The sequence below is a fragment of the Nyctereutes procyonoides genome, unplaced genomic scaffold, assembly GCF_905146905.1.
Source record: "Nyctereutes procyonoides isolate TBG_1078 unplaced genomic scaffold, NYPRO_anot_genome, whole genome shotgun sequence".
NCBI classification, from domain to species: domain Eukaryota; kingdom Metazoa; phylum Chordata; class Mammalia; order Carnivora; family Canidae; genus Nyctereutes; species Nyctereutes procyonoides.
Genome location: NW_026575052.1, coordinates 27,572,870 through 27,599,020, shown reverse-complemented (window position 1 = coordinate 27,599,020; position 26,151 = coordinate 27,572,870). Strand labels below are relative to the sequence as shown.

Sequence of the window (26,151 nt, the reverse complement as noted above, 5' to 3'; positions counted from 1 at the left end):
AGAGGAAGAGAGAGTCTGAAACTGACTCCACACCAGTGCAAGGTGGATGTTGCGTTCAATCCCATGACCTATGAAGTCATGACCTGAGCCAAAACCAAGAGTCGGACATTCAACTAATTGTGCCTTCTAGGCATTCCCCCCCCCTTTTTTTAAAGATTTTATTTATTTATTCATAGAGATGCAGAGAGAGAGAGGCAGAGACACAGGCAGGCTCCACGCAGAGAGCCAGAAGTGGGACTCGATTCAGGGTCTCCAGGATCACGCCCTTGGCTGCAGGCAGCGCTAAACTGCTGCGCCACCAGGGCTGCCCCAGGCATCCCCTTTGTAGTCTTTTTTTAGCAAGCATGTTTAGCCCATGTGATTGATTAACTAACACTTTTTTTTGGTATTATCTATAGATCATGTATTGTTTCCTACAAGGACTTGGAACCAAACCCTCTGACAAACCCCCCCCCCCCCATGCACAACCTCTGAGAACCAAGATAACATCTGTAGCTGGCACCATGGAGTGCACACGCAATCAAGAAGTGTGACAGACCACTGTGCTCCCCTTTTACTGATTAACTGCCCTAAAATTCCTTTAAAAATCTTTGGGCCAGGCAGAAACGTCAAAGTTTTGTTTTGTTTTTTTTTTTTTTTATGATAGTCACACAGAGAGAGAGAGAGAGGCAGAGACACAGGCAGAGGGAGAAGCAGGTTCCCTGCAGGGAGCCCGACGTGGGACTCGATCCTGGGTCTCCAGGATCACGCCCTGGGCCAAAGGCAGGTGCTAAACCGCTGTGCCACCCAGGAATCCCTCAAAGTTGGTTTTTGGACAAGAGTCTGTCTTGCCCAGGTGGGCAGCCTCCTGAATAAAGCTCATATTCCTTTCCAATCAAAACTTGTCTCTTAAACAAAACAAAACAAAACAAAACAAATCAAAACAAAACAGAAACCTTGTCTCTCTTGAGTACTAGCTTTTCGAACAGCTGGCATCTGAACTTGGATTTTCTGAAACAAATTTCTGCTGCCACCCTTCCTTTTATATAGTCTCTTGTCCTTGCAATAGTCTTAAAACACATATCATCCTCAGCTCAAAATCTTCGATGGCTTCTCTTCTTACTAGAAGGAAACCCAGGGTCCTCATCCTGGCTAACAGGGCCCCACAGCCCTGGCTCCTCTGTGATCTCCCAATCGATCCCTCTCCTCCCCCTCCTCCATGGCCACTACCACCACCACTACCACCACCTCCACCACCAGAGCTCTGCCTCAGCCTCACCTGCAGACTCACGATATATTAGCCTCAAGGTCTTTGCACTTTCTTGCATTCATTTCGGGAATATAAAAAATAGTGAAAGGGATTAAAGGGGAAAGGAGAGAAAATGAGTGGGAAATACCAGAGAGGAAGACAGAACATGAGAGACTCCTAACTCTGGGAAACGAACATGGGGTAGTGGAAGGGGAGGTGGGTGGAGGGTTGGAGTGATTGGGTGATGGGCACTGAGGGGGGGACTCTTGATGGGATGAGCACTGGGTGTGATACTGTATGTTGGCAAATCGAGCTCCAATTAAAAAATGTACAAAAAATGAAAAAATAAAAAATGTACAAAAATAAGTTAAAAAAATAAAAATTGTATAATGTGTAGATAAAAGAGCTAATCAGTTAAATCATTTGATTATCTGAGAAATGTGTTCACAACTTTTTTAAACTGAAAAGCATTATGAAATAGAGTGATAAAGGAAAAAAAAAAGGTCTTTGCACTTTCTGGTCCCGTGCCTAGAACCCTCTGCCATGAGATTCCTGCCTGGCTTCCTCCCTCAACTCATTAGGTCTCTGTTCAGATCCTCTTCAAAGAGATCTCCCTAGACAAAAATAGGTGCCCATCCCCTTGTCACTCCATCAGCTTGTTCTGCTTCATTACTCTTCATAGCCTTTGATTCCCTAGCTCGCTTTATTTATTATTGTTTATCCCCTGCCCCTCCCTGTTTTAATGCAAGATCAGTGAATGCAGGGACTTACTTTTTTGCTGCTACCTTCTCAATGCCACACACAGGAGGCACCTAATGACTATGTGTTGAATACATGGACTTCTGTGCCTGGGACTAAGCACTTTCCATACTTCATCTCACTTCACCCTCCAAAGAACCTCCACGGCAGGTGCTATTGTTATCGTCATTTCACAGGTGAAGGAACCGAAGCTTAGAGAGGTGGTATCCTAGCACAAAGTTGCCTAGGGTATAGAAGGCACTTTTACACAACAGGCTTGAGCAATGGGAAGCTGAGTGAGGCAAATGGCCCACAGGGACGATGAGCTGAATGCAAGCAGGCTCATCAGGCAACCCACCTCAAAATATCCACCACCCGTATCTGACCAATGGGCTACTTATAACCAGGCACAGATGCCAAAAGAGGAAATTCCGCATCCTCCCCACCAATAGCCTCCTCTGCTGCCTCCTGGCAGCTTCTCTTTTGCCAACCAGCCTGCTGCTCCCTTGCAGTGTACTTGATAGATTTTTATCTCTTTGTTCTGACTTGGGTGGATTCTTTCAGCGCCTGTGCCACCTGCCTCCACCCAATTGGCTCTCCCCCACATTTGGTGGCTCTCACAGGGCCCCTCTGCCCATCCTGGGACTTTCCCCCAGGTTCTCCAGCAGTTTCTGGAGACTTCCTCTCCATGAACTGACTCTAGTATTCCTTGGGAAACTGACATTCTCCAGCTGAAGCTACTCCTCAGTGAAGTCCGAGGAGGAACCCACCAGACCCACTGCTCCAGAAGGGTGAGGGATTTCCCCCTCTTGCCCTTTGGAGGGATCCTTTCCTCCTTCTTTCTCTTTTCAGCCCTTGGGTGGTCTAACCCTGCCACTCCCCAGACAACTGAAGATCTCTGGTGAGAGTGGCTCCCAGGTGTGGTCTGAGGTCTCATGGTGAGCAGATTGGACTTTCCCTGCCTGTGAGGGTGAAGGACCCCTTCCCTCCCACTCCATTCCTCCCAAGGCCTCTGTCCTCCAGTGTGTGGCTTCCTTGGCGGCAGCAGTCTGTCCAAGGTGAATCTGCACACATCCCGGACTCCGTTGGAACCCTTTCCTGATGCTGGCTGCCTTTCAGCTACTCTGCTTCTGTAGAGCCCCACCTTTTCTCCTTTGTTCCACAGATCCAGCTGCCATCCTGATCTCTTGGCAAAATATGTTCATAAGTGTCTGAGTGGTAAGTGTCCCCCTCCTTTTTCAGACCTGGTTTGCTCAATGGTACTCACTTCCCTGTTGTAGGGGACATACCAGCAGGGATTCCAGTTACCATCTACCATGACCTTCCGCTGGTGGGCTGCCCTAGGAAGAGTCAGTTGCCCCTGCAAAAGGTCCTTTCTCGGTCAGTGGGATGCCCTGACTGAAATTGTGACCACTGGTTGGAGCTCTGTTCCCTTTAGTGCAACACCCCTTTGAGAATCAATAGCTGATCTTTCCCATGTTGGGACAAACCCCCTCTGTTCCTTTGGACTTGCCCTTGGGCTGTATTCTTTTTTTTTTTTTTAAGATTTTATTTATTTATTCATGAGAGACACACAGAGAGGCAGAGACACAGGCAGGCTTCATGCAAGGAGACTAATGTGGGACTCGATCCTGGGACTCCAGGATCATGCTTTGGGCCGAAGGGAATTGCTCAACCACTGAACCACCCAGGCATTCCTCTTGGGCTGTATTCTTAAAAAGGAACAAATCTCACACTACACACACACACACACACACACACACACACACACACACACACCGCTGCCTAAGGCCTAAGGAAAAATGTCTCATTTTTTTATGTTACGTTTCCTGGCCCCAGTACAAAGTCCTAGATCAAAAAACAAACAAACAAACAAACAAAAAAACAAAGTCCCAGATCAAGAGATATGGCCTCTCCATGGAACTCTTTTTTTGTAATACAAATACAAGAAAATGTCCATCATTCGATTTCAACTGGCTTCCTCCCTTTGGGACCGTGCAACACAAAAGATGGTTTTCTTGGGAAGAAACCTAGTCAGGAGTCAGGGATATTCTGGTTTCTTCCCTTCTTAGGATCCCAGGCTTCAAAACTTGTTCTCCTACTTATTGGTCCTCCCTCTTTAATTCTCTTTGTTAAATGTGTTTCTTCTAGAATCCAACAGCTTCACATAGGAATGATGATTCAGTGGACTCCTGACCAGATCACTAGAGGATCTCCTCCCCCTAAAGACTGTGGACCTCACCACCAAGGAATTTCACTGAAATCACCTACCAGCACATTAATATAATATCATGCTCTGTCTACAACTGTGCAGAACCCCTGATGGACCCACAAATTTAGGTAAGGACAGTATGCTCCCCTCTTCCCCGGGGAGGGAAGCCCCATCCAGCATTGCCCCATCCAGCATTTCAGCAGCTCTAAGAATGAGACCTCTGCTCAAATGCCAAAGATTTGCCATTGTTGATCTGTCAGGTGGGTATGTAGAGGCTGATTTTAGGCAACAGGCTTGAGCAGTGGAAAGCTGAGTGAAAAGAAAAAAGAAAAAAAGAAAGCTGAGTGAGGCAAAGGGCCCACAGGGACGATGAGCTGAATGCAAACAGATTCATCAGACAACCCTCCTCAAAATATCCACAGGCCCTAGCTGACCAATGGGCTACTTATAACTGGGCACAGGTACCCAAAGGGGAAATTCCATATGCCTTCCCCTCCCCTCCCTTAGCTATCGCCTCCTCCACTGCTTCCTGGCAGACAATCTCTCTTTTGCTGTCCTGCCTGCTGCACTGTTGAAGTGTACTTGGTAAACTTCTATCTCTCTTGTTCTGCCTTGGGTGGATTCTTTCACTGCCTGTGCCACCTGCTTCCACCAGACCAGGCTGCCCTACATAGGGCAGAGCTGGAATATGACTCTAAGGAGTCTGACTTGGGTGCTTCTGTGCCAGGGCAGTCTTGGACTGTGGGACAGCATGGTCTGAGCCTGAAAGGACTCAGGATGGTGTGGTGCTCAGGGTGGTGGGAATAGGGAACGGGGGCACCTTTCCAGAGTCCATCCCCCTGCTCACTCTCCATCTGGAACTGGTATGCCCTGGTGTCCTTATTTCTTGGGACTACCGCATGGTGATGGTGAGGCAGAAAGTCAGGTATCCAGGAGTGACCTGGCCACCCCTCCTCTCCGTCCTGCCTTCCCAGGTAACTCTTCCTGAGAACATCCCACTGGAGTACAAAGTAGAGTAAGGGCTGCTGTGACAGAAGAGTTCCAGGTGGAAAGGATTTTAAGATTCTTTGAGCCAACTCTTCTGTTTTATAGAGGGGATTCTGAGGTATAGAAAAGGGGAAAAACTAGTCTGTATGTGAAGGGGATGAGCAGAGTTACAGAAACAGATCAAGAGTATAAAACAGAGAAAGAGTTTGTAGAATTCCAAGAATATCTCTATGAGACACACTGAGTTTGAGGGCCTGAGCGTGGAATAATGGGATGGAGGGAGGGAATGTCTGAGGTTTTCTACCTTATAACCCCTTCCTACATTCACTGCTTCCAGCCTCCTAATGGTTCCAGCCCTGGGGGGCCTGAATGCAGCAATGCCCCACCCTGTACTTGCAGCTGAACCAGATTCCCTTCCTGCCTGGGAACCCTGCGGTGAACCTGAGGTCTGGCAGCCAGTAGTAAAGGCAGGACAACGAGGCTGTGACCTAACAAGATTGAGGGGTTTTCTTGGGGAGAGGTATTAACTGTAGGGCAGGGGGTGCCTGGGTGGCTCAGTCTGTTAAGCATCTGACTCTGGATGTCAGCTTAAGTCACAATTCAAGAATTATGAGATATGGCCCCTCCTAGGGCCCATGCTGGGCATGGAACCTATTTAAGATTCTCTCTCACTCTCCCTAACTCTGTCTCTAAAAATAATGAATGAATGAATGAATGAATGAATGAATATATAAATGGAGGGCAGGATATTTGTTCACTGTTATAATCCCAGTACATGTACAGTGTTTGGACATAGTACTCCAATATCGATTGAAAGAAGAAATGATTGAGAGGCACCTGTTGCTGTTGGAAGCAGAAGACACAGAGGTGGGGGCCCTTGGGTCCAGGAAGAGAAAGTGAGAAAGAGCTGTAATCCTGGGGTGGTGAGAAGGCCCATGTCGAGGAGCAAATTCTTCCTGGTTGAAGAGGGACCCTGGGAATTCCCGGGTCCAGTTCCCAGCTGCTTCTCCCTGCAGCTTCCAGGTTAGCTCTCATTCCCAGTGGTGGCATGTGACATGGCCCCTTTATGCTGGGAGCGTGACCCTTGTCCCCTTTTGTCTACAAAGGGGATGCTGACCTGGCTTGCAACTTCCTGAGTGGGGAGAGGTGTGTGGAGGCCCCGGAGCAGGTGAGGACCTGATGCCCCAGAGGATGCTAGGTGAGGGTGGAGGGCTGCGGCCCTTGATCCCTTCTGCCTTGGAGAAGAATCCTCAGGAAGAGGAGGGCTGGAGAAATCAAAGTATTTCTTCCTTTCTTTCAGAAAACAAAGAAAGAGGGCAGCCCTGGTGGCTCAGCGGTTTAGCAGCCTTCAGCCCAGGGCGTGATCCTGGAGACCTGGGATTGGGATCGGGATGGGGATCGAGTCCCATGTCAGGCTCCCTGAATGGAGCCTGCTTCTCCCTCTGCCTGTGTCTCTGCTTCTCCCTCTCTCTCTCTCTCTCTCTCTCTCATAAATAAATAAATAAATAAATAAAATCTTTTTTTTTTTTTAATTTTTATTTATTTATGATAGTCACAGAGAGAGAGAGAGAGGCAGAGACACAAGGCAGAGGGAGAAGCAGGCTCCATGCACCGGGAGCCCGACGTGGGATTCCCGGGTCTCCAGGATCGCGCCCTGGGCCAAAGGCAGGCGCTAAACCGCTGCGCCACCCAGGGATCCCAATAAATAAAATCTTAAAAAACAACAAAGAAAGAGACCTTGTCCCTCCAGCTATCTAAAACAAAGAGATAACTTCTTTCCAAAACAAGTTCATTAGCATTTAAATGTGCACAAATCTCTCCATTTTAAAAAAAACCCAAACTCTCCCTTCCGTTCCAGCTACAGCTCCCACTCCAGTCTCCCACTCCAGTCTGGCTTCTGAGAAATGGTTCTCTCCAAGGTTGCCACTGGTCCTGTCACACAGCCCAAGGCCTTGTCAATCCCTTCCTTGCTGGATGGCACAAGCTCTTGCTGGCCTCCCTCAATGCTCTTGGCTTTCACGACCTTACTTAGCTTCTACTAGTTCTCATCCTACTGGGCTGGGCTGTCCTTAGACCCTAACTTCTTTTTTCTTTCTTTTCTTTTTTTTTTTTTTTTAAGATTTTTTTTTTTCCCCGAGTAATCTGCACACAACGTAGAGGTCAAACTCACAACCCGGAGATCAAGTGTTGCATGCTCTACTGACTGAGCCAGCCAGGCACCAGAGCACTTCCCTCCACTACCAGGAGCATGACAGCTCTGCTCAGGGCCTTGGGGCCTCTGCTCTCTGAAGGCTCTCCCATTGCAGCTCTCTTGTTGGTGACTTCAGTCCTCCAGCAGAAGTCAGGCTCCCAGCTCCATCTCCAGCAGCTTTAGCCCAAGGGCCTCTCAATCTCTCCACTTGGGTGAATCACAGGTAGCATCAATCCCCACACTGAACCCAACATCACTGCTTTCAAACTCCTCTAGTCTCCTCTAGTCTCCCTGCCTCACGGGAGAAATCATCTGGAGTACACAATCCTTCACTTTTTCTCTCTCATCTTTCACACCTCACCAGTTGCTAAAGCCCCATGCTTTTACCTCCCACATCTCTGGTGGTCCCACTTCCCTCTCACCACTACCACTCCCTCTTCTGGCATTGGCAGCAGCTTCCTGGTTAGTCTCCCAGTAACTTCTCTGGTTGGGCACCCACCCTTTCTCCAGGGCACAGCCAGTGTGACCTTAAAACAATGCCTATATTAGGATGTCACCTGTTCTACCCTACCCTTCAAAGGCTTCTGAGAGCCCTTAGCTTGTCTCTTTGTGTGTTTGTTTGTGTATTTTTAATAATTTCTACACCCAATGTGGGGCTTAACTCATTACCTCGAGATCAAGAGTCCCATGCTAGCCAGCCTGGCACTCCTCCCAGACTCTTTAGGATAGAGGGCTGACCAAGGCTGCTTTAGCAGACCTGCAGCCTGCTACCTCCTGAGCTCCAACTCTCCTGGCCTTTCAATTCCTCAAAGATGTTCAAAGATGCCAGTATCATCTCTGTAAGGCTGTTCTTTGCTGGGATGCATCCTCTCTCTGCCACTCTATCCAGAAAACTACTCCTTGCACACCCTTAGAGAGCCCTTGAATCCCTAGATTGGGTTGTAGACTCCCCAAAGCTCCCTGTGCTTCCCCATTTATGAACATTTATGCACTTGTAATTCTTAGACAGTTGGCTTCTCTGCTAGTCTGTGGGCAACATCAACCAGCACCTCAAGCACCTGTACTATTCTGAGCTACATTCTAGGACATAGTGGATACCTAATCAATGATTATTTGTGGAAGAAATGAGAGTTCTGCCCTGGTAGTCAAGGGGTGGTGGCTATAGAGATAGAGGAGTACCTGAGGCTCCAGCTCTCAATCTCCTCAGAGCCAATAACTGTGGCAGAAAACCCAGATGGGAGTCAATTTGTCTGAGGACTACTTGGAGAAGAAACCCCTTTGCAGAGCTTGTGAGGACACAGTTGCTTAGTTACCCACTTCTTTAGTCTCCTAGATGGTGAGCCCTCACCATCCCTGGTACTAGAACAAATAGGTTGCTGGCTTCTTTAAAGAAGCTCTCAGGGCACCTGGGTGGCTCAGTGGTTGAGTGTCTGCCTTTGGCTCAAGTCATAATCCTGAGTCCAGGGATCAAGTCCTGCATTGGGCTTCCTGCAAGGAGCCTGCTTCTCCCTCTGTCTGTGTATCTGCCTCTCTTTGTGTGTCTCTCATGAATAAATAAATAAAATCTTTAAAAAACCCAATATGAGATCTCATTCCTCATAATCAAGGTAGGGCCACCCAACTCCTCACCAGTGCTTCACCACAACCTGTACAGGGGAGATGACTTGGGACTCCATCTGGGCTAGGTCCTCCTGGGGGTAGACAGGGGTGCTTGTCCCCCTTCAATGAGTGAAGGATGCCAAATAGGACCCAGTCAGAAAGAACCAGAGTCCTGGCTTGAGACCTCAGGACTGGTTTGGGACCCAAACACTGTGGCCCCAGTTTGGGGAACTGAGGAAGGTAGATGCGTTAGAGGCCCCATAGCTCGGAGACTACTATTAGGAAGACTGAGGTTAGAGGCCTCAAGTCTTCATTCAAACACTACCTTCCCTGAGAAACCCCCAAATTTCTCCAGTGTTCTGTCCCATCTCTCTATCCAGGCCTCTGTAGAATAAGAAAAAAAAAAGCTACTACTTTTTCTGCTTAAAAAAAAGTTTATACAAAGTGTTAATTAACTCAGGGCTCTTGAGTGGCTCAGTCAGGAAAGCGTCTGCCTACCACTCAGGTCATGATCTCAGGGTCCTGGGATCGAGTCCCTGCATCAGGCTCCCTGCATGGAGCCTGCTTCTCCCTCTGCCTATGTCTCTGCTTCTCTCTCTCTCTCATGAATAAATAAATAAAATCTTTTTTTTTTAAATTTTTATTTATTTTATGATAGTCACACACAGAGAGAGAGAAAGAGGCAGATACATAGGCAGAGGGAGAAGCAGGCTCCATGCACCGGGAGCCCGACGTGGGATTCGATCCGGGGTCTCCAGAATCGCGCCCTGGGCCAAAGGCAGGCGCCAAACCGCTGCGCCACCCAGGGATCCCATAAATAAAATCTTTAAAAAAAAAAAGTTGAGTCTGGGGAAGGGAGAAAAAAATGTGAAGTTTAAAATTGGGGCTGAGATAGTTCTTTGAGAAGTCTATAATAATAAATGAACTATCTGCTAAGGCAGGGGCTCAGATGGGTGAAAGATGAAGAGTTTGGGCTAGGGCACCTGGATGGCTCAGTTGGTTGGGCATCTGCCTTTGGCTCAGGTAATGATCCCAGGGTTCTGGGATCAAGCCCCAAGTTGGGCTCCCTGCTCACTGGGGTGTCTTCTCCTTCTCTTCTGTCCCTATCCCTTGCTCTTGCTTTCTCTCCCTTTCTCAGATAAATAAAGTCTTAAAAATAGAATTAAAAAGGATTTGGGCTTATGGTCCAGCTTACAGGTAATCACTTCAAACAGTAGGTCTATAATCAGGGAGGAGACAAAATATTAGAGCAGAGTCACAGACTCTGTCCAGCTCAGAATGCTGTCAGTTGTCCTAAGTTTCACTCATCTGTCTAGATCCCAGGCAGGCTTCCTAGATCTGCCCCAATTTGTTTGCAAGCATCCATTTAGATAGTTCTAAAGTACTTATGAACCAGAGGAGATGTGTGGCCTTTCCTTTTACTTCCTAGCTTCTTTCTTGTTTTCTCATGAAAAGAGGGGGATAAATAACCTTAAGTCAGGAGCTCCTATACAGCCCTAGGACAAATTTCCTGTTAAGGAGAGGACCTAATAATTCAAATGTAACTTCAACTGGAAAACATCAAACACATAGCAGTATTTGAAGAACCCATTATTACTAACTCACAACACCCTGTCAGATGACATACCACATTTTTTGTTGTTGCTGGGAAAGTAATCTGGTTTTTAATGGGCCACTGAATGTCACAGCTGGCAGGTTTCCTGGGCAGGGGTTTTTCCAAACTACAGCTGAGAGTGTGGTGCCTGAGAATGTGAGCCTTGAAGTCTGACAGCTTGGGTTCCTACACTTGTTCTGCCAGGTATTTGACCTCGGATGAGTGACTCAACCTCTCTAAGCCTCTGTTTTATGATCTGTAAAATGGGGTAAATAACTCAGACTCTACCTCTTAGGGTCCTGACATGCGAATAAGATAAAGCAAGTAAAAGTGTACTTTTAGAATATATGGGTTGACTAAAGAAACCTGTGCATACATAAGAATTCCAGCACCCCACAGCAAATCCTTGGCTTCCTGGGAATCAACAGCCCACAGTTTGGGAGCCATGTAATGTTTGTCCAATATCCTCAGAGTAGAGAAGAAGGGGAGAAAAAAGGCCCATGGAGGGTACATGACCCTCCCAAGGATACACAGAAAGTTGGGAGTACAGCCCGGTTTAGGACTTGGGTTTCAGAATATTTTTCTATGAGTTTGCAATATGCCTCCCCAGACATCCTCCCTTTGGGGTAGAGCCACCAGAGTAATACCAAAGCATGTGTGCCTGGGGAGTCAGGAACTTTGTTACTAGGCAGTAGTGATGGGCTGGAAGGGTTAGGCTGTCAGGAAATTGCTTGGACAGAGAGTTGTAAAGTAGTCAAAACTACTATAAATTGAATTTACTGAATCACTTGATAAATGGGACTGAAAAATAGGAGCATGAAATAATAAGGTTTGTACTCTGCTTACCCTTCTTTCAAGCATTTCAAAAATAATACAGTTCACACAGGTCTTAAAGTCTCAAAGTCCTTCCTCTTCTGAGTAAATTTGCATCCACTGACTGCAACCCAATTCCATAAGGTTTTTGTTTCCTAACTAGTAGGTTTTCTCCTCCATGCTGTTTTGGGAAACAAAAGAGTTTGTAAAGTGTTTCCAGAGCCTGGGATGCACAATTAACTGGAGGGTGAAGGACTGGAAGATGAAGGCTGAGGAGAGGCCAGGTGAGTAATTAACAGCTGGCTGAAATATCCTGTTTCCAAATACCTTTGAACCCCAGGACACATAATTGCTGAGTTATTTAAGGTGATTCAGTGAATCCTTTGTGAAGGTCTCTAGTAAAATAGTTTGGGCATGATTTCCTACTATGTCTTTCAGTAAAATGAAAAAGGTACATCACATGATCTCCATTACTTCTTAGTTTGTGAACATTCTATAAGTCTCTTTGCTTTCGAGTAGGGACAGAAGCCACCCAGAATTCTTGACAACATACAGTTGAAGAACTTTGATCTCCAGGCTACTGTGTGAATCCTACAGCTACTTGGCTAAGTCCCCAAGGCAGGTCAAATTCTAGGAGTGGCATTGATGTCGTTTTAGGGGAGGGACTGTCGGTGGGTTAAGAATGTCCTGTAACAGCCTCAGTATAAAGTAGCAAACCATTTTCTGGCAAAGACAGACTGAAGTGGGGAAAGGCAACTCAGTTTTATTTCAACTTATTTTAGGAGATCTATGTTTGAGGCCTGAACTAGTTGTAGAATTTCAGAGTTGACTTCAGATGGTTGACCTTTATGGGTCTCACTTTGTCTCTTTTTTAAAAATTTAAAAAGGGATGCCTGGGTGGCTCAGTGTTTGAGCATCCGCCTTTGGCTCCCGGGGTCCTGGATCAGCTTCTCCTTCTGTTTCTCCCTCTGCTCCTCATCCCGTCTGTGGTCGCTCACTATGATGCTCTCTCAGATAAATAAATATCTAAAAAAAAAAAAAAAGCATTTTTAGACACAAAAGGTAGCATGAGACAGATGGTTGGGAGACAAGCCACTGAGTCTAGCCCAGGATGCAGGATGGAGTGATGAGGAGGGTCGGTTTTTTTTTTCTTTTTTTTTTTTCCCCAAAAGGTAGAAAAACCGGTCATCAGTTCCTTCCCCGTCCTCCCACCTTTGTGTGGGAACAGGTGACCATAAAATCTTAAAATCTGATATAGGTAAATCGCAGCAAATATAGGTAAATTTCTATGCTTTTTCTAATGAGAGCCTTTCTGATACCTCTCTGATAGGTATCCTGGTACTGCTAATAGGGCTAAGTCAAAAAGAGAATCTTAGCTTCCCATCTTTCTGTAAGGGGTCCCTTCTTCAATAGGCAGGACTAGATAAGGAGAAAGTTCTGATAAACGTGTGGCAAACTAGGACCAGGTAGGAGACTACATTCCCCAGCATGCAATGCACCCTTAGGACGCAGTCCGTGGCGGAAGAAGACGCGATACTTCAGCGTCAAGGATGGTGCGCGGGGACGAGGGACGACTACACGTCCCAGAACGCAAAGCACCCCCCACCCCCGCCCGCCCGCCCTTAGTTCTAGCCTGGCTTGCTTTCCGGTAACTGGCGTTCTTACCAAAGGGACGCCAGGGGAGGGGAGTGCAGCCCCGCTGTATACCGGACCCGACACTTCGAGAGGGGTTAGGAGAGTCGGGAAAAGTGTCCAACGCTCATTCAAAGTACTTCCCGCGCGGGGTGGCGAGGGTTTATGGGGCCCCTCCCATATTTATTGTTTCTCAGAGGCACTGCCAGGCTCCTATTGGTCGAAGACCTCGAGGGCAGGTGGGAAGTCCGTGAAGCCCCAAATCGAAGTTATCTGCGTCTCCCCATTGGTCTTCCTCTCGAGCGCAGGCGCGAGGGCCCCGACTCCCGTCCCCAGGGACGGGGAAGCGGCAATTGGCCCAAGCCCGCGAAGTAGGAGTCCGGATTGGTAGTTGCTAGCAGGAGCCTGGTTTCTTCCTTGACTTCTGCAAGTGATAGTGTATGATTGGTTTAAATCCGCGGGCACCTGACGGTGATTGGGCGGGAGCCCCGGGCTGGGGACCATGATTGGCTGGTGCCGGGGCCGTCCCTCCTCGGGCGGGCAGCGAATGATGAAATGGGAACGGGGAGGGGAAAGGCCGCGACGTGAGCGCGCGACCTCCGGCGCCATTTTGTAGAGAAACAAGCGGAGTTAACCGAAGAGGGGGTCGACGAGAGCCGGAGACGGGGACTCAGGAGTTTTCCTGTGTCCAGCGCTGCCGGAGCCGCCTGAGGTGAGGCGGGCCGGGGTCGGCGGCTACGGCCGGCTGGCGGTGTCAGCTTCGGGACGCGAGCGCCCCTGGGCGAAGGGACGGGGGCGGTCCAGGGGCCATTGGGAGCGTTTCCCGGAGCTCCGCGGGCTGAGGGGCAGTCGGGACCGGGAAGTGGGGAGGCGGGAGACGGCGGGCTCTTTCCACGGCCCGCGGAGCCTTCGGGCTCTGAAGAGAGGAGGCTGGGGCGGAGGCTTCACCGAGCGGAGCGCAGAGCGCGGGGTGAGCCCCGCGGTGGTCGGCGGCAGGGCCTGGGGGCCGCGGGGGCGGCCGGGGGGGCGGCTGGGCCGCGCTGGGCGCCGGCTGCACCCTCGTCGGACCCCACGAGCTCCTCGACTGCCCCTTTCTCTGCGGGCTTCCGGAGGGGTACAGCGGGCTCCGGCCCCCGAGGCCTAGCTCCCGAGGCGAGGGTCCGTGTTTGGAGTGGCTGCAGGCGCCTGGGTCTTTCTGGGGGATGCGGAGCCGGCCGCCCCCTCCCTGCGCCCCCAGCACGTTGTCAGCCCCCGGGTGTTTCGGGTGCCCGCCGGTGGGAGGGGCGGGCGGGAGCCAGCACTTCCTCATTACTTCTGGCCACAGGTTTTGTTCCAGTCGCGCGCCGGGGCGCTCCGACTTCTCTCCGAAGTCGGCCGTCGCCTACTCGGGCCGGTGAGTCTGAGCTGTAGTGGCGGCTCGCCCCCCCCCCCCCCCCCGCCCAAGTGTCCCCCCGGTGAGCGGAGCGTTTGTAGGCCTGGGCGCTGGGGAGAGACTTCCTTCCTGCACCTCTAGCAGAGAGGTTGCTTGAGGCCAAACACAAAATAACTCACTCGGTACCAGTTCCTCTGCAAAACTTGCCCAGCTAGCCTCACACAGATCATTATCCCCGCTAGGAGTGAGGTTTGTAGCTTAAAAAAAAAAGAAAGAAAATGTCTGATACCTGAGGGTTTGGAAATGCTGTGTTTAAAGTAAACTTTGAGAAGTAGGCTTTCCCCCCCTGAAGCCACCCAATCAAATGTCCCATTGCTTAGGACTCTAATAAAAAAAGTCTGTTTTCTTCCTGTAAGCAGAGTAACGATGCTTCTTTCCCCCTTTCTCTCTAATTCTGTTGCCTTGGAAGATTTAACAGCCAGTAATTTGAATAAACTACAATTGAGTATTTTGGGGGTAAAAAATTCTGATCATGGCCCTCGTGACAATCCGTTTGATAGGAATAATGATACATAGATGAAAAAAAGGGGAGGGCAAGTAAAAAATTAGAAAGGTCAAACAGATTTAGAGCAAGCCTGTTTTTGTTGGGGTAATTGGGTTTAATATGTTAGTAATGTGTGGCTCAGGTTGACATCCTTCTAAAGCTGGGCAGCGTGGTATTTTTGCTATTAATATATATGGTAACAGTTTAAATAGTCTTGTTTTGGGACACTGCAAATTGTTACCTTGTCTTAGCAGAAAATGAGCTGATGATACATAAAGTTTTAGGCATCCAGTTTTACTTTAAAATGGTAGTATGTTGATAAAACCTGTTGAGAGGGTTGGTCCCTTTTCAACAAGTGTTGGTCCCAAGACCTTTATTGGAAACTTAACTCTAGAATCAAGGCACAAAGACTTGACCATTAATAACTGACAGCGTTTCCCTTTCTTGCCTAAGATATAACCTTAGAGGTTTTAAAGCAGGGTTTTGTGGCATCTTGGTGGGACTGAAATGCTTTTTTCTCCTAAGTCAAATATATTAGTTTCTGGCTTAGTTTTTTCCTCTAATCTCTAAATTTCTACTAGGCTTGTTTAAATCCCAGTCTCTTCAACATGGAATCTTGTCAGGCTAAGTACTGTGACGTTTTAACTTTGGGTTATGTCGTTTAGAAACAAACTGTATGAACACAAGAGGAAATGCTGTCTGTTCAAGACCCTGCTTAAAGACTGATCTCATCATTGCATGTTGCTTTCTCTAAGCATGTTTTTTGTTAGATTCTGATACGTAGTTATGAAAAACTTTTTGAGCAGCCTGAGTTGATGAACTTGAATTTTTTTTTTCATTTCACGAGGTAACAAAATCTTGGGCATTCAGTGCGTGGAAGGGAATTTGTCCATAATTCTAATTAAATGCTCACACATTCTTCTTTTTTCTTTCTTCTTTCTTCTTCTTAGATTTTATTTATTTATTCACGAGAGACACAGAGAGAGAGAGGCAGAGACACAGGCAGAGGGAGAGCAGGCTTCATGCAGGGATCCCGAAGTGGGACTCCATCCCAGGACTCCAGGATCATGCACGCCCTGAGCCAAAGGCAGGAGTCCAACCGCTGAGCCACCCAGGGATCCCCTCACACATTCTTTAAGACACTAATTTTTGTTAAGATGTTTATGCTTCTGGAATTACCAAAAATAATAGCCTGCCATTTTGAAATGCTGTATTTTATGAACTTTGGTATACTTTATTAAAGTACAAAACTAACTTTCAGGTCATTTAAAAATATTAGCTGAAGCATTTTTAAATGGCCCTCTGACCAAACTGAACTTCCTGCTGGGACATTTCAAACTGGCATCCCACCGAGTCTTATTTTAAGACCTTATATATAGCAAAGTCCTACAGTTCCTTTTCTGTTTGCTCACAATTTTTAAGAAGCATGTTTCAAAGCTAAAAGGGGCTCAAAACCCTTAGCACCCTATATATACACAATAGTTTAGCATTCTTTTTATTCTTATATTTGTAAGACTATAGCAAAGCAAATAAAACATTAATTGAAAAGCACCTTTAAGAAGTCAGTAATTAGAGGCGTAGACTTAATCTGAAACCTTGTGTTGAGATTTGAAGAAAGTACAGCTTTTGGAAGTGTAGACTGTTGATTTAAGAAATGCACTTCTGTCTTTAATGTCGGAAAGCTCAGCATAAACCTCCAGGATAAAATGTTTTGGTTAATTTTGTTAACAGTTGTTAGGAAATTCCTAAAATGTTGAATGAGATGTTAAATTGTCTGCCGGAGAAGTGTTTGTGTATATGTTGTACTAATTATGTAAAATATAAAAGGGAATGAAAGCATATTTCAAAAGACATCATCTTCTGTTCTTTTTTTTTTTTATCTTCTGTTCTTAATCCTCATTAAGAGCTCAGCATTTTCCCTTTCAGATAATTAGTTTGAACGTTTGTCACCTTGGATTTATAGCTCATAGTTTTGAAATGCAGTGTTACTTTTAAATTTTTATTAGATTAATCCTAAGAATAGTTAACCCTTTGTTTCAGACTTTTTCTTTCTTTTTCTCTTCCCTACTCCCAGCGTGGGGCTTGAACTCATGACGCCACGATGGAGTCCCATGCTCTACTTACTGAGCCAGTCAGGCGCCCCCTGGAGCCCACCCTTGCCTTTTTGCAGTAGCTTGCTTGCTTTTTTCCTCAAGTTGACTTACACACTGAGCATGGAGCCCACCCCTGGCCCCAGACCCAGAAGTCATGACCTGAACTAAAATCAGAAGTTGCTGCCTGGGTGGCTCTGGTTGAGTGTATGCCTTTGGGATTGAGTTCCCTGTGAGGAGCCTGCTTCTTCCTCTGCCCCTCTCTCTCTCTCTCTCTCTCTCTCTCTCTCTCTCTCTCTCTCTCTCTCTCTCTCGTCTCAAGGATAAAAAAAAAAAATCTTAAAAAAAAAAAGTTGGCACTCAACTGAGCAACCCAGGCACCCCTTTGCAGTAGCTTTCTAACTAATCTCCTGTATCTTCCCCATGATTTGTTGATTGTGTTTTTTAATTACATAAGTAATATGTAAATACATTCCAAGTGTAAATAATTCCAGGAATATAATTAATTCTTTACTGCCAGATTGCCTCCTAAGTCACTGGTTTGAAAAATAGCCATTCTCTGCTCAAAAGTCCTTCAAATCCCTTGGCCTGGAGCTGTATGTTGATCCTTTTCCTACCTGTGGCATCATATTACTATCTTGTAGTAGCCAAAAGACTGTTACATAGTGGTTTCTAAATATATCTTTATCCTTTATCCCTTTTACCTGGAAAGTCATTGTGTCTACCAAAACATCTATCATTCAAACTCAAATATACTGTCTATAGAAGTCTTTGCACTGATATTCCTAACAAGATTGGTTTCTTAAATACCTCTTGGTCAGTTTTGTTACAGTATAGCATATACTGTTTTGCCTTGTAAATTTTTTCTGCCTCATTGCCCTGAATTGTAATTGGATAATGCTTCATTTGTTCCACTAGGGTAGATGTACAGAGCCTTTTTCTTGGAACTATAAGCTTATAATTCTGTTGACATCTTTTAGATGGTTACACTTTGAGAGCTAGTCATACAGAATTATGGTATCATTCTTTAGGAAATTGAAGCTGAGGAAAGTAAGGTGACTTTCTTAGTTTAAGGTCAGACAGACCAGGTTTCCCACTGTATTCTTTTTTTTAAGTTTTTATTTATTTATTCATGAGTGACAGAGAGAGGGAGAGACAAAGGCAGAGGGAGAAGCAGGCTCCATGCAGGAAGACCTGGGACTCAATCCCAGGACTCCAGGATCATGCCCTGGGCCAAAGGCAGATGCTCAACAGCTGAGCCACCCAGGCGTCCCTCCTACTGTATCCTGATGTTCATTCTGTCTTTCCATATTCTGCTTGAGTTCAGTACAAGGAAAAGAAAGATGTATGAATTTACTAATCAAAGAAGAGCATAGGGGCACCTGGGTGGCTCAGTCAGTTAAGTTTCAGACTTTTTTTTTCCCCTTAAGATTTATTGATTTTAGAGAGAGTGTGCATGCATGAGCGGGGGAGGGGAAGCAGGCTCCTGGCTTGAGTGCAGAGCTTGATGAGAGGCTTGATTTCATGACCCTGAGATCATGATTTGAGCCAAAATCAAGGGTATGTTCAACTGATTGAGCCACCCAAGTGCCCCAAGTATCTGGCTCTTGATCTCAGCTTAGGTCTTGATCTCAGCTTAGGTCTTGATCTCAGGGGTGTGAATTCAGTCTCCCGGTTGGACTCCATGCTGGGTGTGGAGCCTACTTAAAAAACAAAAAACCCATAATCTTTGTGGTTAACCATTTTTTTTTTAAGATTTTTATTTATTCATGAGAGAGAGAGAGAGAGAGAGAGAGGCAGAGACACAGGTAGAGGGAGAAGCAGGCTCCACACAGGGAGCCCGACATGGGACTCAATCCTGGGACTCCAGAATCACGCTCTGGTCCGAAGGCAGGTGCTAAACCACTGAGCCACCCAGGGATTCCCCAACCATTTGTTTTTTTTTGAAGGAGTTTGTCATTGTATAATTAAAATCTCTGGAGGTTGGTTTGGTAGTTCAGGATTTCACTTTGATTTAGTGGATTGGATTTTAGCACATCATGAATATCTATTAAAAATAGTTTTCTACAGAATTAAACTGTTTATTGGGTAATTAATTACCTAGGGAGATTTTTTTCTTTACTTATATTTTTTATTTTATTTTTTATTTATTTATGATAGAGAGAGAGAGGCAAAGACATAGGCAGAGGGTGAAGCAGGCTCCATGCACCGGGAGCCTGATGTGGGATTTGATCCTGGGTCTCCAGGATCGCGCCCTGGGCCAAAGGCAGGCGCCAAACCACTGTGCCACCCAGGGATCCCCTTTCTTTGCTTTTAATGAGTGTTTCTTCCTGTTTTATTGACATAATTGACACACAGCACTGTATATATTTCATATGTATAGAGTAATGACTTGACCTACGTTTATTGTGAGATACCTCCAATGTTCATTTGGAGAAGATTTTCTTAGTTGTGACTAAAGCAAACAAAATTCACCCCCTCCACCCACCCCGGAAATTTTTTGTAGGATAAGGTATGAGATTTGAGTGTTTCTTCTCTTCACTGTGAAAATATAAAACTCTAAACTGACAAAAAGTCGACCTTTTCAGTTACAGTTATTGTGAGTGGTCATTAATTAACCTTAGTGTAAATTAACTTGGACTTCTGTTAAGACCACCAAAGGATAGGAAAGGACTTAGGTTTTAAAATGTTCTTGAGCACTATAAATTGAATTCTGACAGATACAAGTAAGTTTTCTCTTGGTGTAGTTATATATATATGTGTGTGTGTGTGTGTGTGTGTGTGTGTGTGTGTGTGTGTGTGTGTGTGTGTGTATGACTTATTTATTAGAGAAAGTGTGTAGGGGGAACAGAGGGAGAGAGACAGTCCCAAGCAGACTCCCCGCTGAGCAGGAAGGAAGCCAGGCTCCAGTCCAGTCCTACCTCCCATGAGACCAGGACCTGGGCCAAAACCAAGAGTCAGATGCCCCAACTGATTTAGCCCCCCAGGAATCCCTGGTGTAGTTTTAAGTAGCTCCAAGAAGGATACTCCGTTATCTTTTAGTAGTCAAATATATTATATACTATGTAGCTTTATAATTTTGTAATTACTACTGGGTTGGTGCTTCTTAATATTCGATTGATTTTGGATCAAGAACTTGATTCTTTTTTGGTTTTGGAGTACTTTTCCTGGTTCACTTTCTGTTTTTAAAAAATAGGGATTTATTGGGGTTCTTGGCCCAATCCATAGAGCATAGAGCATAATGTATGTATTCGATTAAGTCTTGTAAAATTCCGAAAGTATCTACAAAAGGCTATGAAAGGTTCTTTTTAACAGTATTAAGATTCTATTGATTCCAGTAAAATAGCTTATTTAAAGTGGCATGGTTAGAGGATGCGTGGGTGGGTCAGCAGTTGAGCATCTGCCTTTGGCTCCGGTCTTGATTCTGGGGTCCGGGGATCGATTCCTGCATCGGGCCTCCTTCGAGGAACCTGCTTCTCCCTCTATGTCTCTGCCTCTTTCTCCGTTTCTCATGAATAAGAAAATGAGATCTTAAAAAAAAAAAAGTGTCATGGTTAGGAAGCAGTTGCAGCTCTTTCTCCATTTGTTATCTCATTTCTTTTTTTTTTGTTATCTCATTTCAAATCTAATCTAATCTTTACTACTTGGTGACCACTATGCTTTTGAATATTTCCATAACCCTTGTCAGCTTCAGCTCTGTTCTAAAAAACAGTTTTATGTTAGCTTTTCTTTTTTTTTAAATTTTTTTTCTTCACCTGCCCAGAACAGCAAGGTTTTTATTTTTTTGTATATTTTTTTATTGGCATTTGATTTGCCAACATAGAGTATAACACCCAGTGCTTTTTTTTTTTTAATTATTTATTTATTTATTCATGAGAGGCAGAGACACAGGCAGAGGGAGAAGCAGGCTGCCTGCAAGGAGCTCAATGTGGGACCAGACCCCGGGACTCTGGGATCATGCCCTGAGCTGAAGGCAGATGCTCAACCGCTGAGCTACCTGGGTGTCCCTAGACATTTATATTCAGATAACTTTCCTCAGATAACTTTCGTTGGGTGTTCATTAGGTTGCCTTCTGTGGGGTAATTCAGGAAACCACAGAGTCTTTGCAGCTTATAGCTCTGGTTTTCTCTAGAGGGAGTCCTCTTCATTTAGCTGACAGATGGTGGGAAAAAACCAAAGGGTCATGAGTAAGAGGTTTTCTGGACCGGGTCTGGAAGTGGCTGGCATCACTTACGGTCTACGTTTTATTGGCTAGAACTTAGTTTCTTGGCCACACCTATGCAAAGGAGGCTGAGAAATGTAGTTTAGCTGTTTCGCCAAGAAGAGGGAACAGATTTGGTGATCATGTCTCTCTTACTCACTTATTCCCTAAAATATACTCAGACCAATCCACATAGCTTCCAGGATCGTCTTTATGATAAAATCCAGAAGTCTGAAATGGATTATCTGCATGAGAGAAAAAAGGCACAAATTGGGTATCAATTACCTCCAGCAGACATTTCATTTTTGGCCCTTGGCAAGGTTAGTGTGTGGGTTGTACTTAGGGCTGTGATTTATTACAGCAAAAGGATACAGAGCAGAATCAGCAAAGGGAAAAGGCATATGAGGTTAGTGTTGTAACAAACAACCCCAAGATACCAGTGGCTTAACAGAGTAGACATTTATATTATTTTTTTATTTGTTTGTTTTGAGTTGGTATTTAGTTATTGGCTATAAAGTCCCCTTGGAAATAGTGAGCTCTTTCTTTTAAGGAAACCAAGGGGAAGTCTAAGGAAACTGCACTCATGCTCTCAAGCTGAACCTCTCTCCTAGTGCCTTTCCCATTGGAGTCATACTGGACATAGTTAATTCCTTCAGCAAGGAATTGTGACAACACGTGTGTGAAATGTTAACAGGGAAGCTCGTTAGAGACTCAGTGCCTAGGATTGTTCCTGGGAACTTGTCATGTGGGCATCATCTACCTACTACACACTAAAATTCCAGATTCCTGGAGGGAAGGCAGGTGTTCAACATAAACCATATATTTTTTGTGTGTGTGTGCAGCTTAGGCACAGGGAACCACTCTCACTTGGTTCTGGGAGTGTGTAGTAGTTTTCCACAAAAGAAGTTCTAACATCAGCCAAAGGCCAACCTGGCATGTCTTTCTAAGGATAGCAATCTCAGACCTTCTGTGTTAACTCTTTGCTGCTCAGTGAGTAAGGTGAATGATCTCCATTGAAAAGGATGTTGTAGAGAGAATCTAGGAATATGCAAAACTTAGTTGACTTGGTATTTTGTCTTAAAAATTTTCTGTTTCAGGGATCCCTGGGTGGTGCAGCGGTTTGGCACCTGCCTTTGGCCCAGGGCGCAATCCTGGAGACCCGGGATCGAATCCCACGTCGGGCTTCCGGTGCATGGAGCCTGCTTCTCCCTCTGCCTGTGTCTCTGCCTCTCTCTCTCTGTGTGACTATCATAAATAAATAAAAATTTAAAAAAAATTTTTTTTCTGTTTCAGTAGGAAAGTTCAATTCTCTTCCTAGCTTCTTTTCTTTTTTCTTTTATTTGAGAGAGAGAGAAAGCAAACATGCACCCATACACAAGTGGGTGGAAGAACAGAGGGAAACAGAGAAGCAGAGTCCTCGCTGAGCAGGGAGCCTGCTCCTGTGGTGTGATAGGCTTTGTCCCAGGACCCTGGGATCATGACCGGAGCTGAAGGCAGACTCTCAACTGACTGAGCCACCAAGGTGCCCCCCCCCTTAGCTTTTCAGATAGTTATTTTTGTATCATTCTAGATATCTGCATATATGGATATATATATATATATATTCTGTAACTTGTTTTCCTCCCAATAGATAATTTCCAATCTTTATAAGTTTTTTTTTTATTACATAATATTCCTTTTTATGGTTTACTTAACCAGTGCCCTTTTGATGGATATGCAGGCCATTTTCACATGATGTTTTTAAAGAGTTCATTTCCTGGATGAAAAGGAAATGAATTAAAGATGACTCTTGAGTATTCAGTGCAGAATTGGGGCTTTAGAATTCTAAAACTCTTACTTTTTATACTTTATGTAAGGTTGGAGTTACTTAGATCAGGGTTGGCTTGTTTTAGGAGTTGGTATTAAAACAATTATTTAGGGTTGCCTGGGTGGTTCATTTGATTGAGCATCTGCTGTCGGCTTGGTTCATGATCCCAGGGTCTTGGGATCCAGCCCTGTGTTGGGCTGCCTGCTCAGCAGAGAGCCTGCTTCTCCCTCTGCCTACTGTTCCCCATGCTTGTATGTTCTCTCTCTCAAATAAATTAATAAAATCTTTAAATAAATGAAACAGTGATTTAGACAATGATTTTGAAGGTACAATACAAGGGCTTATGTTGTTTTTTGAATCATTCTTACCTCTACTGTCCAGTTCTTTAAAGTTCTATTAAATACTGTCTTTAGGGGTATCTCTGGCTTAGTTGGTTGGCTCAACCCCACTCTTGATTTTGGCTCAGATCATGATCTCAAGGGTTGTGAGATTGAATCTCTGCATTGAGGGCAGCCCCCGTGGTGCAGCGGTCTAGCGCCGCCTTCAGCCTGGGGTGTGATCCTGGAGACCAGGGATCGAGTCCCACGTCAGGCTCCCTGCATGGAGCCTGCTTCTCCCTCTGCCTGTGTCTCTGCCTCTCTCTCTGTGTCTATGAATAAATAAATAAAATCTTAAAAAAAAAAAAAGAATCTCTGCATTGAGTTGGCATTGGATGCTGCACTGGACATAGAGGCTGCTTAAGATTATCTCTTGCCCTCTGTGCCCCGCCACCCCCCCCAAGAAAAAAATTTGTCTTTAAAATTTTATTAGTAATGGCAAGTCAAACTATTCTTTACATACATACGTATGTTATGTATGTATGCTTTTCTTTTTTAAAGTAAGCTCTAGGACTGAAGTGGGGCTTGAACTCCAAACCCTGAGAGCAAGAGTCACATACATGCTCTATCAACTGAGCCTGCCAGGCAGTCCTTTTCATCTATAAACATGATATAATACCTTTCTCACAAAGAGTTTAACAGGCTTAAGTTAATATATGAAAAATGATTAGAACAATTCTGTGTATTTGTTGTGATTATACTTCGATAAGTTGCTCTATTTTGTACACTAATTATAATTAAGACTTTAATAAGTGAACCAACATTTTGGGTTCAAAACTATGTACTGTAAATCTAGAATCCCTGCCTCTTGAAGGAATTTTAATACCAGGATGAGTATTTTGTTTTGAGTTGGTATTTAGTTATTGGTTATAAAGTCCCATAGGAAATAGTGAGCTCTTTCTTTTAAGGAAACCAAGGGGAAAAGTGAGGCATCTAGGAAAATTCGTATTGGTTGTTTTTGGATGCTAGAATAAGCTACCTTTCTAATGGATCATTAGAAATTTACAACTTTGTACAATATGGTAGCCACTACCTACATGTTGGCTGTTTAGTTTATGCTAAGATTAGTTAAAATTACATAACATTTTTAAGAAAGCTGAGTTCCTTAGTTACTCTAGACACATTTTAAGGAGCCACATGTGGTTAGTACCTGCCACATTAGACAGTACCCATGTAGATAATTGCCGTAGTTGGAGAAAAGAGATCGCTCAGCTTCATGACTTATAAATTGGAATGCTACTTTTAAGAGTTGGTAAGAATTTTCAAGGTCAGTCTGTAGTGTTGGTAGACTTAAGTATTTGTTCTGTTTTTTTATTTTTATTTTTATTTTTATAAAATCTCTACACACACCAGGGGGCTTGAACTTAAAACTCCAAAATCAAGAGTTGGACGTTCCACCAAGTGAGCCAGCCAGGAGCCCCTCCATATACATATATGTGTACATATACATATATACATACATATGTATGTTTAGAGAGAGAACATGTGTAAGTGGGGGTGGGGACAGAGGGAGAGGGAGAATCTTTTTATTATTTTTTTTAAAGATTATTTATTCATGAGAGACACACAGGGAGAAGCAGAAACACAGGCAGGGAGAGAAGCAGGCTCCCTGCGAGGAACCTGATGTGGGACTTGATCCTGGGACCCTGGGATCACATCCCCAGCCAAAGGCAGATGCTCAACCAGTGAACCCACTCAGGTATCCCAAGGAGAGAGAATCTTATGGAGGCTCACAACTCTGAGATGATGATCTGAGCCGAAATCGAGTTGGATGCTTAACTGATTGAGCCATCCAGGTATCCCCATATATTTTTAATATTGGCATTTGGAGTTTTAAAAAACTGATAGCCTTGGATCTGGCCTCTTTGGCTTCTTGAAGTACCTGTTAGTAACTTAGAGCAAGTTAGGAGATAATACCAAGATTGCTGGCATAAGTGAGTGGGACACCAAATTGCTTTTACAGAGATATTTTTGGCATAACTGGATGTTAGGGGAAAAGGAATAGATGTGAAGGACTTTCCTGGTTGTCTTAGAGATTACATTAAGGTTTAATATTCCATTAAAAAAAAGTTTTTTTTTTATGAGAGAGAGAGAATTGGAGTAGAGGAGGAAAGAGGGAGAGGGAGAAGCAGACTCCACACAGAGTGCAGGGCCTGATGCGGGGTTCGATTCCAGGACTCTGAATCACAACTTTGAGCTGAAGTCAGACACTCAACTGACTGAGCCACCCAGGTGCCCCAGTTTGGTATTCATACTTACTTTCTCTCTCTCTCTCTCTCTCTCTCTTTTTTTAAATATTTTATTTGTTTATTCATGAGAGACCCAGAGAGGCAGAGGAAGAAGCAGGCTGCCTGCGGGGAGCCTGTTGTAGGACTCCATCCCAGGACCCCAAGATCACGACCTGAGCCAGAGGCAGACGCTCAGCCACTGGGCCACCCAGGCACCCCTGGTATACTTTCTAAAAACATTTCCCAGAGCTATTAGTAAGTTTAGTGGTTCTCAGTCTTTAAAGTACGTAAGAGGGACACCTGGGTGGCTCAGTGGTTGGGTGTCTGCCTTTGGTTCGGCATGATCCCGGAATCCTGGGATGCTTGCATCAGGCTCCCTGCATGAAGCCTGCTTCTCCTTCTGCCTGTGTCTCTGCCTCTCTCTGTGTGTCTCATGAACAAATAAAATTTTATAAAAAAAATAATAAAGTGCGTAAGAATACAGAGTGTTTATTTTTATTTTTAATTTTTATTTACTTATGGTAGTCACAGAGAGAGA

At 45.1% G+C, this 26,151-nt stretch overlaps 1 protein-coding gene across 7 annotated transcripts in view; it reads left to right on the top strand.

Moving 5' to 3' along the window:
• The first annotated feature begins 13,552 nt into the window (after positions 1–13,552).
• Positions 13,553–26,151, top strand: part of CNOT1 (CCR4-NOT transcription complex subunit 1) — a 101,774-nt gene continuing 89,175 nt past the window's right edge. For 6 of the 7 annotated variants that reach the window (XM_055332712.1, XM_055332709.1, XM_055332713.1 and 3 more), the window contains exon 1: positions 13,553–13,706. The gene's annotated coding sequence lies outside the window, so the exon portion shown is untranslated. The remainder of the gene's footprint in view (positions 13,707–26,151) is intronic. The other variant, XM_055332708.1, reaches the window with a different exon arrangement.